This window comes from Pistacia vera, unplaced genomic scaffold, assembly GCF_008641045.1.
Source record: "Pistacia vera cultivar Batoury unplaced genomic scaffold, PisVer_v2 Contig930, whole genome shotgun sequence".
Lineage (NCBI taxonomy): Eukaryota > Viridiplantae > Streptophyta > Magnoliopsida > Sapindales > Anacardiaceae > Pistacia > Pistacia vera.
The window spans coordinates 25514-38133 of NW_022196813.1; the positions used below are offsets into that span (position 1 = coordinate 25514).

Genomic DNA, 12620 nt, shown 5'->3' on the forward strand with positions numbered 1-12620 from the left:
TGATTTTATACCCGGATCTTGGTTCTAAGGAACGATCCATGTTGTTTAAGTTTTTTTTTTTCTGCTACGTAAATGGGTTGTTTCCTTACACTTAGGCATACTCCCAGTGAAGCACCTAGCTCCGGAACAAAAAGAAGAAGAATCACAGCAGTTGCAACCTCATCTAGTTCAACAATCACAATGAAAGAGTTCTGCAAAAGATGATGGGTAAGATGAAGTGGATGGAGTAACATCAAGGTTGGCTAGCAGAGCGGACCAAGATGATTTATAATCTGCAACAGAGCTGCTGTAACAAGCTCGACATTGATACTTCGGAATTCCAATGGGAAGACTAGGATTCAGATGAATGGATGGGCTCCGACTCAGAAGAGGACGATATTGAGGGAGAGGAGGAGGCCGAAGAATGAACCTGAACACTTGTTTTTGTATTTATTTTCTTTGTTTTAGTTGTTTTTGTATTTCATTTCGAACAGTGAACTAAATTGCTTTTTTCTTTTGGATGGTTTAAATTTTGTTTTAATTTCCTAGTAGTTGTAAAGGAGAGATTAGGATTGTAATATTTTCATATTAGTCAGTGAACTTTTCTAGCACAATGGACACCATAGTATTTCAATTGTTTTTACAGATTATGGTGATGAGAAAGCCAAGGACCGGGTGTGCATGCTGTTGAGCGAAACTTCAACTTCACAGATTAATCAGGGAACTATCTCGTACCTTTGTCAATTTTGTTTTTCTATTCCTAATTCGTGCATAATGTGACGTTAGGGACAATGTCATCTTTAGTTTAGGGGTAGGAGAAATTTGAGAAATTTTTGATTTTTGTTTAGTTAATTTCGTGTTTTGTTGTGTTTGCCAATGATGAATTACATAAGTCTATGATACGAATAGGATTGTTGGGATTTTATTGTTGAAAAATGTTAAGCATTGCTTCAAGTTTTTGTTGATTGACTGAATTTAACTTGAGGTTTGTTGATTGACTGAATTTAACTTGAGGTTTGTTGAGTGGTTCAACCACCATTTTCATTATTTCGGCATGCTTAGAAACATTTTATGTGGTTAGGTGAAGTCTTATAATGTTGGTGGACTCTAGAACCTAGTAGAGAAGTGCTTGAGGCGAAAATTCTAGGAATAGACATTGTTGAGGAAATGATTTAGGCATTTTTCAGAACGTTTGAGCCTTTCCAGCCAACCCATGAATGAATCTTTCCCTTGTCACCCATTTAAGCCTTATGAGATTATCATTGCTTTATTTTCCTTGCAAAAAAAAAAAAAAAAAAAAATTGTCTAATCCCTTGACCCTAAACACTTTATCATACCCTTTAGGAGAATTATGGGCCTAATGCAAACACAAAGAGCTTGAAGAGCTGTGTGAATGAACTAAAAGAATAGTTTGGGGGTTATGAGAAGGGCAAGAAGAATAAGAGAGGTAGTTAACCTCAAATTGACTATTGTTATTTTTATTTAAAAAAAAAAAAAAACAAAGTTCCATTTCGAGAACTACATATAGTAGCAAAAATAAGAATTGTTCATGGTTGACGTTGTAAAATGGATGACATCTTAAGTGATGGTTGAGAAAGAAAGTGAAAGTTGATTAAGTCTTAGTGTTTGCTTTTAGGAAACCGAGTCTCTTGTTTGTTTATCTGTTCCTTTCCTTTGAAGCCCACTAACCGAGCCTAATGTTACAAGCCTATAAAGACCTTTTGATCTTTAGTAATGTCTAATCCTTATTAGTGGAGAGTAGTTCGATACTTAGGCTTATAGAGTCTACCGCCATTTGATAAACTTTGCATTTCTGCATGAAATAATCCGGGAAGTTGGAATGTGGACTGAAGTGGGCCTACTCGGGGAACCAATAGAGAAAGATAGTTGATGCAACTTATAACTTCTTGGAGTGTTGAACATTTTCTAGTAATAATTTTTCAACAACCTTTGAGACTTGTATAAATTCTAGGCAATTCTTGTGTTGAGTTTGAGTCTAATTTGTGTTTGTTCATTTTCAGTTTTGTTATTTTGTGTTTTTGGTTGTTTGTTGTTTTTCTTTCTTTGTGTCTTGCACCTAATGCTCGAGGACGAGCATGTCTTTAGTTTGGGGGTATTTGATAATCCGAGAATTATACTATTTTATTTAACCTTTATGGCCAGATTTTAGATACTTCTTAGCTCGTTTATGCCTGAATGTTGCTTAATTCTATATATTTTGTGTTTCAGGCCTAAACGTGCATTTTTAGCAAATAATGAGCGAATTGGAGTTTCTGGACTCAGAAATAAGCAGATATCAGAATTGGGGAAAGTTCCAAAGTAGAGTGAAGCACTATGAAACATGTTTCCATGAGAAAGCATCAAAGATCGAAGATTCAAGGAGAAAGCAAGCAGAGGACAATCCTGTAATTCCAGAATTTTTCAGGAAGGTTCACCACCGCGAAGGTTATTCTTCGCCACGGCAAAAGCAGCTAAGAACGAGATTTAGCTTTAGTTCGTCGCCGTGGCGAAATTCTTTCTTTGCCGCCTTGAAGTCTGTTAATTTTAGTTTTCTCCAAAATGCACAGTTTTAATTTAGTAAAGTTGTAGGTCTTTTGGGTGAGCTATTTAAGAGAAACCTTACAATTTTGAGGGGGTTCGTCTAAGTTCGCCTGGTTTTTCATTTTCCTTAGAATAGATTTGACATTTTTGTTGAGAAAGGGAGAATATTTGAGATTCAACCTTGTGGATTCTTCAACTAGGGGAGATATCTTTTCTTTTCTCTTATTTCAATATGTTGACTACTATGTTTAATGTTTTTCTTGCTGTTTGTGTTGATTTAGTTATGAACTAACCCATTTTGGGTTAGGGTTTTGATGTAACTCGGATTTCTATGGGTTAATCAATTGATTATTGTTATTTTTATATTCTATTGCACAGATTGTGTGGTTATTCCGTTTTTATTGATTTTATTTGATGAATATGATGAGATTGAGAAATGAATCATGTTGAGCTTCTTGGGTAATCACCATTGCAGTATTGAATGCTAGAGATAGATTTGAGAATCAATGAAATCAATCTAGGATTCTATTAGCTTAATGAACTTGGATCTATTACTCTTCATTTTGTTGGGTGCGGAAGTTTAATAGGGAAAAGTAGGAATTCATAGCCTAAGAAGGTATGTTTGACAACTTAGAGAATTCGATTTACAATCCGTGCATGTGAGTGTGAAAATAGCATAATCCGTAAAATTCATCCATAGAGTCTGAATGAAGTCAAAACCCTAACCGTTTGTTTAAATTGATATTACTCTTGCCTTTAATTCTTGCCTTCATTAATTAGTTTTTAATACTTGGTAAGTTTTGTTTTAGTTTTAGTTTTAAATCTCTCCCATTAATTCAAACAAATTCGGTTCCTCCAACTTGAAAACAGCTAGGAAATTTAGTGCTTAACAACCAATCCTCGTGGGAACGATACTCACTCATCACTTTATTACTTTGTGCGACTAGTGCACTTGCTATCATTGCATGTTGTAGTAACAACAAATCACAACTGTAACTACTATAGCCAAAACAACCACTTTGAACTCTTGTCGCCAAAAGAACTTTAAAAAATATTGACAAAATTTCCTGCATTTCTAGCAAAATATCACCTGCTTCAACAACGACGACACTGTGAGCAAGAATTATTTTTCTATTGTGACAAAAAATACTCGTGCAGCCACAAGATCACATTTGCCACTTCCTGAATCCAATATCTTGGCCATGTTATCACCTCCCAAGGCGTGGATGTTGATCCTGACAAAATTAATGCTATCATTATTGGCTAACTCCAACTATGATTCTTGCTCTTCGTGGCTTTCTCAGCCTCGCCAATTACTATCGTCGCTTCGTCTGTGGGTATGCCTCTTTAGCTATTCCTTTGATGGCTCTCTAATGCAAGGACAAATTCGTTTAGACCCTAGCCGCCACAGCTGCCTTTCACGCCTTGAAAATTGCCTTGACAACCACTTCGGTCCTTCATTTGTCAGATTTTACCACCCTTTCATCTTGGAAACCGATGCATCTGGTGTTGCATTAGGGGCTATTTTCTCCCAACATGGCGCCACCCCATTACATACTACAAGAAAGTCTTCTCTCCACAAATGCGTAATCTTTCCACTTATGCAAGGGAGATGACCACCATTACTGTGTCCGTTGCGCCATTATTTGTTGGGTTGCGAGTTGCTCACAACATTTGCTTTCCCAGTCCATTCAAACCTCAGATCAATAACGTTATCTCCAAAAACTCCTGGGTTTTTAGTTTAAGATTTTTTACAAACTAGGCTTCGCTAATTGTGCGGCGGATGCACTCTCTCAAAGAACTGAACTAGTGTACAATGCTCTCTCAAGTCACTTGCCAAACTTCCTTTCTCCACTCCATCTCACTTTGCAGACCGATCCAAAAGTTCAAACATTGATAAAAGAAATTCAAGATGTCAGCAACTCTCTCTTTAGCTATTCTATCGCTAATGAGTTTTTATTTTTTCATGATTGCTTATATATTCTCACAGACTCTCCGCTAAGACGTACCATTTTTATAGAACTGTATTCCTCCCTTATTGGTGGCCTTTCAGATTTACTCCAACTTTGGCACGAATTAAGCGAAATTTCTATTGGCTTCACATGTCTTTTGATGTAAAAAAATGGGTTTAGGAGTGCCGTATTTGTCAACAAACACAATATCCAACCCACAATAAAAACACATTGCTCCAACCACTCCCCATTTCTAATCATGTTTGGGAAGATGTCAACATGGACTTTATTATTGGCTTATTGATGTCCAACAAAAAAAACATCCATCCTTGTTGTAATTGATCGACTCAGCAAGTATGCCCATTTCATTGGCTTGGCACCATGGTTTATTGCCTCCAAAGTGGCTGACGCATTCCTACAAAACGTTGTTAAGCTCCATGGAATACCAAAGACGATTGTCATAGCGCAATCCTATTTTTCTAAGTCTTTTATGGAGTACACTCTTCCACAAGCAGGGATCTAAATTGCTTTATAGCATTGCCTATCATCCTCATACTGATAGCCAAACTAAAGTTCTCAATCAATGTTTGCAGTAATACCTCTGATGTTTTACTATGGATCACCTAAGCCAATTGTTTTGTTTCCTCCACCTCGCCAAATACTAGTACAATTCCAGTTTCCATTCGGCTCTTGGTATGACACCATTTGAAGCTTTACATAATCGTTCGCCACCTTTAATTATCGATTCAATTTTTGGGTTTTCCTCTAACCGAAACGCTGACACTTTCCTTCGTGATAAGAGCACTTTTTGTAGGCTCGTAAAAGGATCAAAGGTGACGTAACTATATTGCCAACTCTTGTTGCCAGCAATCGTCAATATCAAGGTTTGTATGTGATGTTTTGTTTTGTAGATAAAAATGTGAAGTCTTTCCTTTACTGAAGTATGTGCTGCTTCTTGTAGGAAAGTGGGATAAAGGTATTGTCTTAAGGGCCATTTTTTCTGGTTTTCAGGAACCAGCTGAGCTAGCTATTTGTTTGAGTGGTAGTAAGTTTTAATTTTAGTCTAATACTAATTAGGGAAAATGTGTTACACTTTGTTGATGCGATTTTTTGCACCAATGAGAGGATCATAAGCCTTTAAGAAAGTTTATGCAAAGGGTTCGTGAGAGACTAAGAAATAGCAAGTATGATGCTGAACCCATGGGTTCAATAAGATTCGTGTGTGAAGTAAATGAGATGCTAAGCAATAAATGTGTAAAGTAAAGAGAACACAAGAGCAATTTTTAAAGTGGTTCAGATGCTGTACATAATTCCTATGTCTAAGAAATGCTTAGAGAATTTATAGTGGTTCGAAGCTTTGATCACGAGCCTCCTACATTCACTTCTTCAAGGCAACCTCCTTGAAGTTCTACTATAATAGAATTTTTCCAATACAATAGCTTTCATAAGATTTCAGTTTGACATGATTTTGCCTTTAGATTTACAAGATTTCACCGAAACATATTTGATAAAAGGTTTTGTGAATGATTTCCTTTAAGCTAGGCTTGAAAACAATGGTTTCAAGGTTTCTCTCTGAAGATATTAGTTTAGTACAGATGAGAGACTTACTTTTGATGAAGAGTGAGCTCTAAAGTTTGCAAGATTAAATGTTGGATAATGCATTATTCTCTCTCTCTATTGGTTGTAAGAAATCACCCTTTTAAAGTCTTCACTAACCCTAAGTAAATTAGAGTCATTGTTGCATTTAATGCACTACTTGGAATGGTCATTCCCCTATCACAAACATGCATTCCAACTTGTATCTCTTGATGTCCAAAAATTCCAGAACCTCGAACGACTTCTTGGAATGGTGTGATTCCTTCTTGGAACGGCATGAGGAATTCTGGGAACGGGCATTCATTGAGCTTGTTCTTGTTTGACTTGAAGTTTCCATAACCTTGACTTGAGTTCAAAAATTCTATTTCCAAAATCTTGACTTCAGCTTGAAACAAGCATTCCTCTAATGGAACAGACGTTCCTTTTCAGATTGCAAAAGGTCTAAAGCTATGAACAAGGTGATGGAACAACGCCATTCATGTGGAACGATCTAAAGGAATGGTCGTTCCTTCTTACATCGCAAATGATGTCCATCTCGTGAATGTGTGTTAGCCTTTTTTGGGTAAGTCTTGAGATGTTTGAAACAACTTGTTGGAATGGTTGTTCGGTTTGGTCAATCATTTTCTGAATTAAGTTTCAGCTTGAGTGGATTTTCGCTTCATTTTGGACAGAATTGTGAACGAGGATGATGAACGATGTCATTTTAAAATGGGACGGTTTGATTGGAGAGTATTTTCTGGAAAAATTGAATGGAACGGGTGTTCCATCTGCGTGGACGGTCATTCTATCTGAAAGATCTACATTTTTCCTTCTTACATCGCAAATGATGTCCAACTCGCAAATGTGTGTTAGCCTTTTTTGGGTAAGTCTTGAGATGTTTGAAACAACTTGTTCGAACGGTCGTTCGGTTTGGTCATTCATTTTCTGACTTGAGTTTAGCTTGAGTGGATTTCTTCATCTTGGACAGCATTGTGAACGAGGATGATGAACGATGTCATTCCAAAATGGGACAACTTGACTGGAGAGTATTTTCCAAAAAAATTGAATGGAACGGGCGTTCCATCTGCATGGATGGTCATTCCATCTAAAAAATCTACTTTTTTGTTTTGGTTATGACTTATGTCTTACTTTTGCACATTGTTAGTTCATTAATCACTTTATTTTATTAGTTTTGGCACATCAAAACACATGAGGGTTCAGCATAATTAATTCTGTTAAATAGACTTATTATGATATTATGGTTTTGATGAAATTAATTAAAGATAATCCTTAATTTTCTCATGATGACACATGTCACATAGACCTAGGATTTTCCTATAAAAGGAAATCAAAACTTTCTTTCTTGATTAAGAAAAAAAGTTAAAAACCCCAAGCACCAAAAACATTAGATCAAATAAAATAATATTTTCTTGATCTTGAGTGTTTGTGAGGTTTTGTGTTAAAATCAAGAGAAGATTGTACCTTACCATCTAAGGAGGAGTGGAGAAGAGCTTGGAAGACTTAGAAAGGTTGAAAGCTTTCAATATAAGGTATAAAAATTTTAAGCCTATTAAATTCTAGATTTTGGTTCTTTCGCTCTCCATTGTTGGAAATCAATTCCAATAATACTTGCAATGCCGTGTTTTCAAAGGTGTAGTGTTGAAATAACTTAAGATGCTATAATTTTGTCGACTTAGATCTTAATCAAACTTGCAAATCCATTCAAGCATCTTTGTAGCCAAAACAACCTTTAAGCGCTCTTACTACGTTGGCTTGGCATCAGAGTATATGTTTAGTGGCTACAACAATGCAAAGTTTGTGTCATTGTATGTTGTCAAACATATAAGCCCATCCTTGCCATATCATGACATTGCGATGCAAATGTTGGCGTCTATACATGTTTGATTTTCGACACCGTTGACGTCAGAAATTGCTTACAACCTACGACATAGTTTTGCGTCGATGTAATAGACATATCCCGATGTTATTATGTTGCGTCGGTATAAGGTTTGTTGGTATATAACAAGAGTTTTTTATAGTTATTTATTAGACTCGATAATTGCTAAGGGTGGTCGTACTGAAAATAATACCTTTAAACCAGGTAAATTTACAAATTAAAAAAAAAAAAAAAAACACTATTAGATGAGAAAGTGGAAGAAGCAATATGTTATTATATTTTACATGGAAAGCACAAGCAGCTTAAGATGTGATGATGTTAATAAGTGAGTGGAGGTTAATAGTGATTATGTTTGGGAGTCATAAGTACAAGTGAGTCTGTGAGTGTAAATTTAGTTTCAACCCCTTGATTTCCGAAATTTGTCCTCGTCTCATTCATGAAAACTATGGTCTCTTGCATGAATTTTCCAAACATATCCTCCAGTTTTGTCACTCTTTGCTTTCCTTGTTGATTGTTCACCCCTACTTGGTTGTTTGGCATTGCTTTTTGGTTCCATTGATTATTCTGCTGATTCTGTTGATTCTGATTGCCCCAAGATAGGTTTGGATGATTCCTCCAACCAGGATTATATGTGTTGGAGTATGAATTGTTCAGTTGCCTGTGGTTTCCTGCCAAGTAGTTAACCTGCTTCGATGATGAAGACGCTGAAGCAAACGTGTTCCCCACTTGACATTCATTGCTCACATGACCACCTGCACAAAATTCATAAATTAGTTGAGGAGCTTGAATAGAGTTTACCTGCATACTTCCCAACTGCTTCTAAAGTGCTATAAGTTGGGCTGAAATAGCGGTGTATGCATTAACTTCATGAAGACCCATAGATTTCTTCTACTGCACCCTTTCATTAGGTCTTTGATAGTTGTTACTTGCCAAAACTTCAAGCAACTCATGAGCTTCTTCTGGTGTCTTATTTTGCAATGCACCTCCCGATGCTGCATCAACCATAGTTTGCACATTAACCATCAATCCGTTATAAAACATTTGGACTTGCATCCAAACTGGCAACCCATGGTGTAGACATCTCCTCAGTAATTCCTTGTATCTTTCCTAAGCCTCATATAATGATTCAGACTCTTCCTATAGAAACGATGTGCTATCATTTCTCAGTTTTGCTAATTTTGCTGGAGGAAAGAATTTGGTCAGGAACTTTTGTGCTAAATCATTCCATGTTCTGATCGTTCCTGATGGTAGTGCCATTAACCATCCCTTAGCTTTATCCCTCAATGAAAACGGGAACAGTCTTAATCTGATGGCGTCAACTGACACTCTATTTGACTTGAAAGTATCGCAAATCTCCAAAAAATTGGCAATGTGCATATTTGGATCTTCCTTCAAATCTCCCTTAAACTATACCGACTGTTGAATCATCTGGATGATTGCCGGCTTTATCTCAAAGTTGTTAGCTTGTACTGCTGGTCTAGTTATGCTCAACCCACTGCCATCAACTGAGGCAACTGAGAATTCCCTTAATGTTCTATTTTCTGCCATCTCAACAACTATGGCCTCTGGTTCAACTGTACCCTCTCGTTCTCTTCTCTCCTTGTTAAGTCTTCTAGTGGTTCTTTCAATCTCTGGATCAACAGGAACCACTGGCTGACATCTTGCTCTTCGCATAAACTACACAGAAAGAGAGAAAAAGTGAGATCACAAGCCAACAGAAAAGAACAACAAAAATTAAACTAACAAACAAATAAAAACAAAAATAAAACTCCAATCTAGCTAACGCAAGAAAAACTCGATGTTAACACAAAAATCAATCCCCAGCAACGGCGCCAAAAACTTGATGCGTTGTTACTGCAACATGCAAATATAGCAAGTGCACTAGTCGCACAAAGTAATAAAGTGATGAGTGAGTATCATTCCCACGAGGATTGGTTGCTAAGCACTGAATTTCCTATTAGTTTTCAAGTTGGAGAAACCGAATATTGTTTGGATTTATGGGAGAATATAAAACTAAACTAAAAGCAAAATTTACTAAATGTAAAAACAACTAAATTATGAAAGCAAGATTTAACACAAGAGTACTATCAATTAAAACAAGCGGTTAGGGTTTGACTTCTTTCAGACTCTATGGATTAATTCTGTGGATTACGCTACTTTTACACTCACATGCACAGATTGTAAATCGAATTCCCTAAGTTGTAAAACATACCTTCTCAGGCTATTAATTCCTACTTTTCCCTATTAATCTTCTGCACCCAACAAATTGAAGATTAACAAATCCAAGTTCATTAAGCTAATGGAATCCTAGATTGATTTCATTGTTTCTCAAATTTATCTCTAGCATTCAAATTAACAATCGTGATTATCTAAGAAGCTCAACATGACTCATTTCTCAATCTCATCATGTTCAACAATTAAAATCAATAAAATTTGGAATAATCACACAATCTATGCAATAGAATATAAAGGCAACAATCATTAATTGATTAATCCATAGAAATCCGAATTACATCAAAACCCTAACCCAAAACGGGTTAGTTCATAACTAAATTAACACAAACAGTAAGAAAAACAATAAACCCAGTAATCAACATAGTGAAATACAGAGAAAAGAGTAGAGATCTCCCCTAGTTGAAGAATCCACAAGATTCAAGCTCAAATCTTCTCTCCAAATGTAAAAACTACTCTAACCCAGACGAAAACCAGACGAACCCTACCAAAATTGCAAGGTTTTTCTTATATAGCTTGCCCAAAGACCTAAAAATTTCCTAAAATAAAACTGTGCATTTTGGAGAAAACAAAATTTCGCAGACTTCGCCGCGGCGACGAACTAAACTGGAATCTCGTGCTTAGCTGCTTTCGCCGCAACGAAGAATAGACTTCACCGTGGCAAACCTTCCTGAAAAGTTCTAAATTTACAGAATTGCCTTCTGCTTGCTTTCTCCTTGAAACAAGCTTCATAGTGCTTTACTCCGGTTCGGAACTTTCCCCAATTCTGAGATTCGCTTACTTCTGAGTCCAGAAACTCCAATTCGCTTACAAAGGGATGTTCGCCTTAATCGGTGAAACAATTAATGCTAGTGTGCCAGTTTTAACCCATGCCAAAGGCGGGCTCAAACCTTCTAAGCTCGCTAGTTGAGCCGTGTGCTCCAATCTGGTAATGACCAATGTTCCGGTTTCAACCAACGTCACGAGCAATTCATAGATGAGCATGATAGCACCTATCAACCCAACCATCATGACTCTACCTCGTGCACTAATGCACACGATAGAGAAGACTCATAAGCAACTGATCTCCAAACTCACCTGCTCGAGGTAAGGCTAAACAGAGCTCGCAGCTAGAATACTCCTCATGATGAGGACTTAGATCGAGTGCCGAGAATGCTCGACGATCTAAGAGCCTGCTAGAATAATTCGATGGAAGAGATAGTAAGTTCTCCATTCACGGAGGAAGTTTGCTAGGTCCCACTTCCCTAGGGATTCAGGGTACTGGAGAGTAAGTTTGATGGGAAAGGGGATCCTAGAGACCACCTTGACTCTTTTAACGACCTGATGGAGTTGCATCAGTTCGCTGACTTGACAAAGTGTTGCTATTTCACAGTCACTTTAGTAAGCAATGCCAAAAGGTGCTAACAAGAGGTTTAAGACAAACTGAATATAGTCTTCGCAACAGTTTTCCTCGCTGTACTTACAACAATTCCAAGCGAGGAGACAGTTCGCAACGCTGCTAAACTATCTGAGCAATATTCGTTAGGAAAGAAACGAAACTTTGACCTTGTATTTAATAAGGTTCCAGAATGAATAAGTAAAGGTTGCAGATTGTAACAACTGCTGTAAACTAGTACAATGCATGCATAATAACAATAGAAAATGGGCCCAAAACTTTTCCTTTGTATTATAAGTCATACGTCTTTTATACATAAAGAACGTCATTTACAAAAATGCCATTTTTAAAAGACAAAACAGGGGAAACAGTGTAGCTATTGCTCCTCGCTTGCCGCCGCCCCTCCGACTGCATCATCACCTAGATCCTGCATCCACAAAGGAAAATAGCGGGGTGAGCACAAAATAATGCTCAGTAAGTAAAACCCCTCTATCTGTCTATCCCCGTATGTGTTACTCTTAATTCTTTCCTCACACTTTCTGTTGTTTCCTACTAAACGTCATGGCCTCATCTTACCGGAGGTACGGCCAGATGGCGTTCACACAGCACCATCTCACTCTTCATGACTATCGGGTGGAATTCACACAGCACCAACCCGTTCTTAGTGACTACCGAGTGGGGATCACGAAGCACCTACCCGGTTTTCATAACTATCGGGTGGAGACCACATAGCACCTACCCGTTCCTCCAGACTTTCGGGTAACGATCACCAAGCATTAACCCATTCCTAATCACGGTCGGGTGATGATCACAAAGCATCAACCCATCTCTAATAAATATCGGGTGATGATCACAAAGCATCAACCCCTTTTCTAATAACTAACCGGGTGATGGTCACAAAGCATCTACCCGTTTCTAGTACCCATCGGGTGATGATCACAAAGCATCAACCCATTTCTAATGGCTATTCGGGTGGTGATCACAAAGCATCAACCCGATTCTCATAACTGTCGGGTGATGATCACAAAGCATCCACCCATTTCTAATACTCTTCTCATTCACTCTATTC

General features: G+C 37.4%; 1 non-coding gene across 1 annotated transcript; it reads left to right on the top strand.

Moving 5' to 3' along the window:
* Positions 1 to 9007: 9007 nt before the first annotated feature.
* LOC116120418 lies at positions 9008 to 9114 on the top strand. Its single transcript, XR_004126538.1, has one exon. It is a non-coding gene; the product is annotated as a small nucleolar RNA R71 (small nucleolar RNA).
* Positions 9115 to 12620: the final 3506 nt, after the last annotated feature.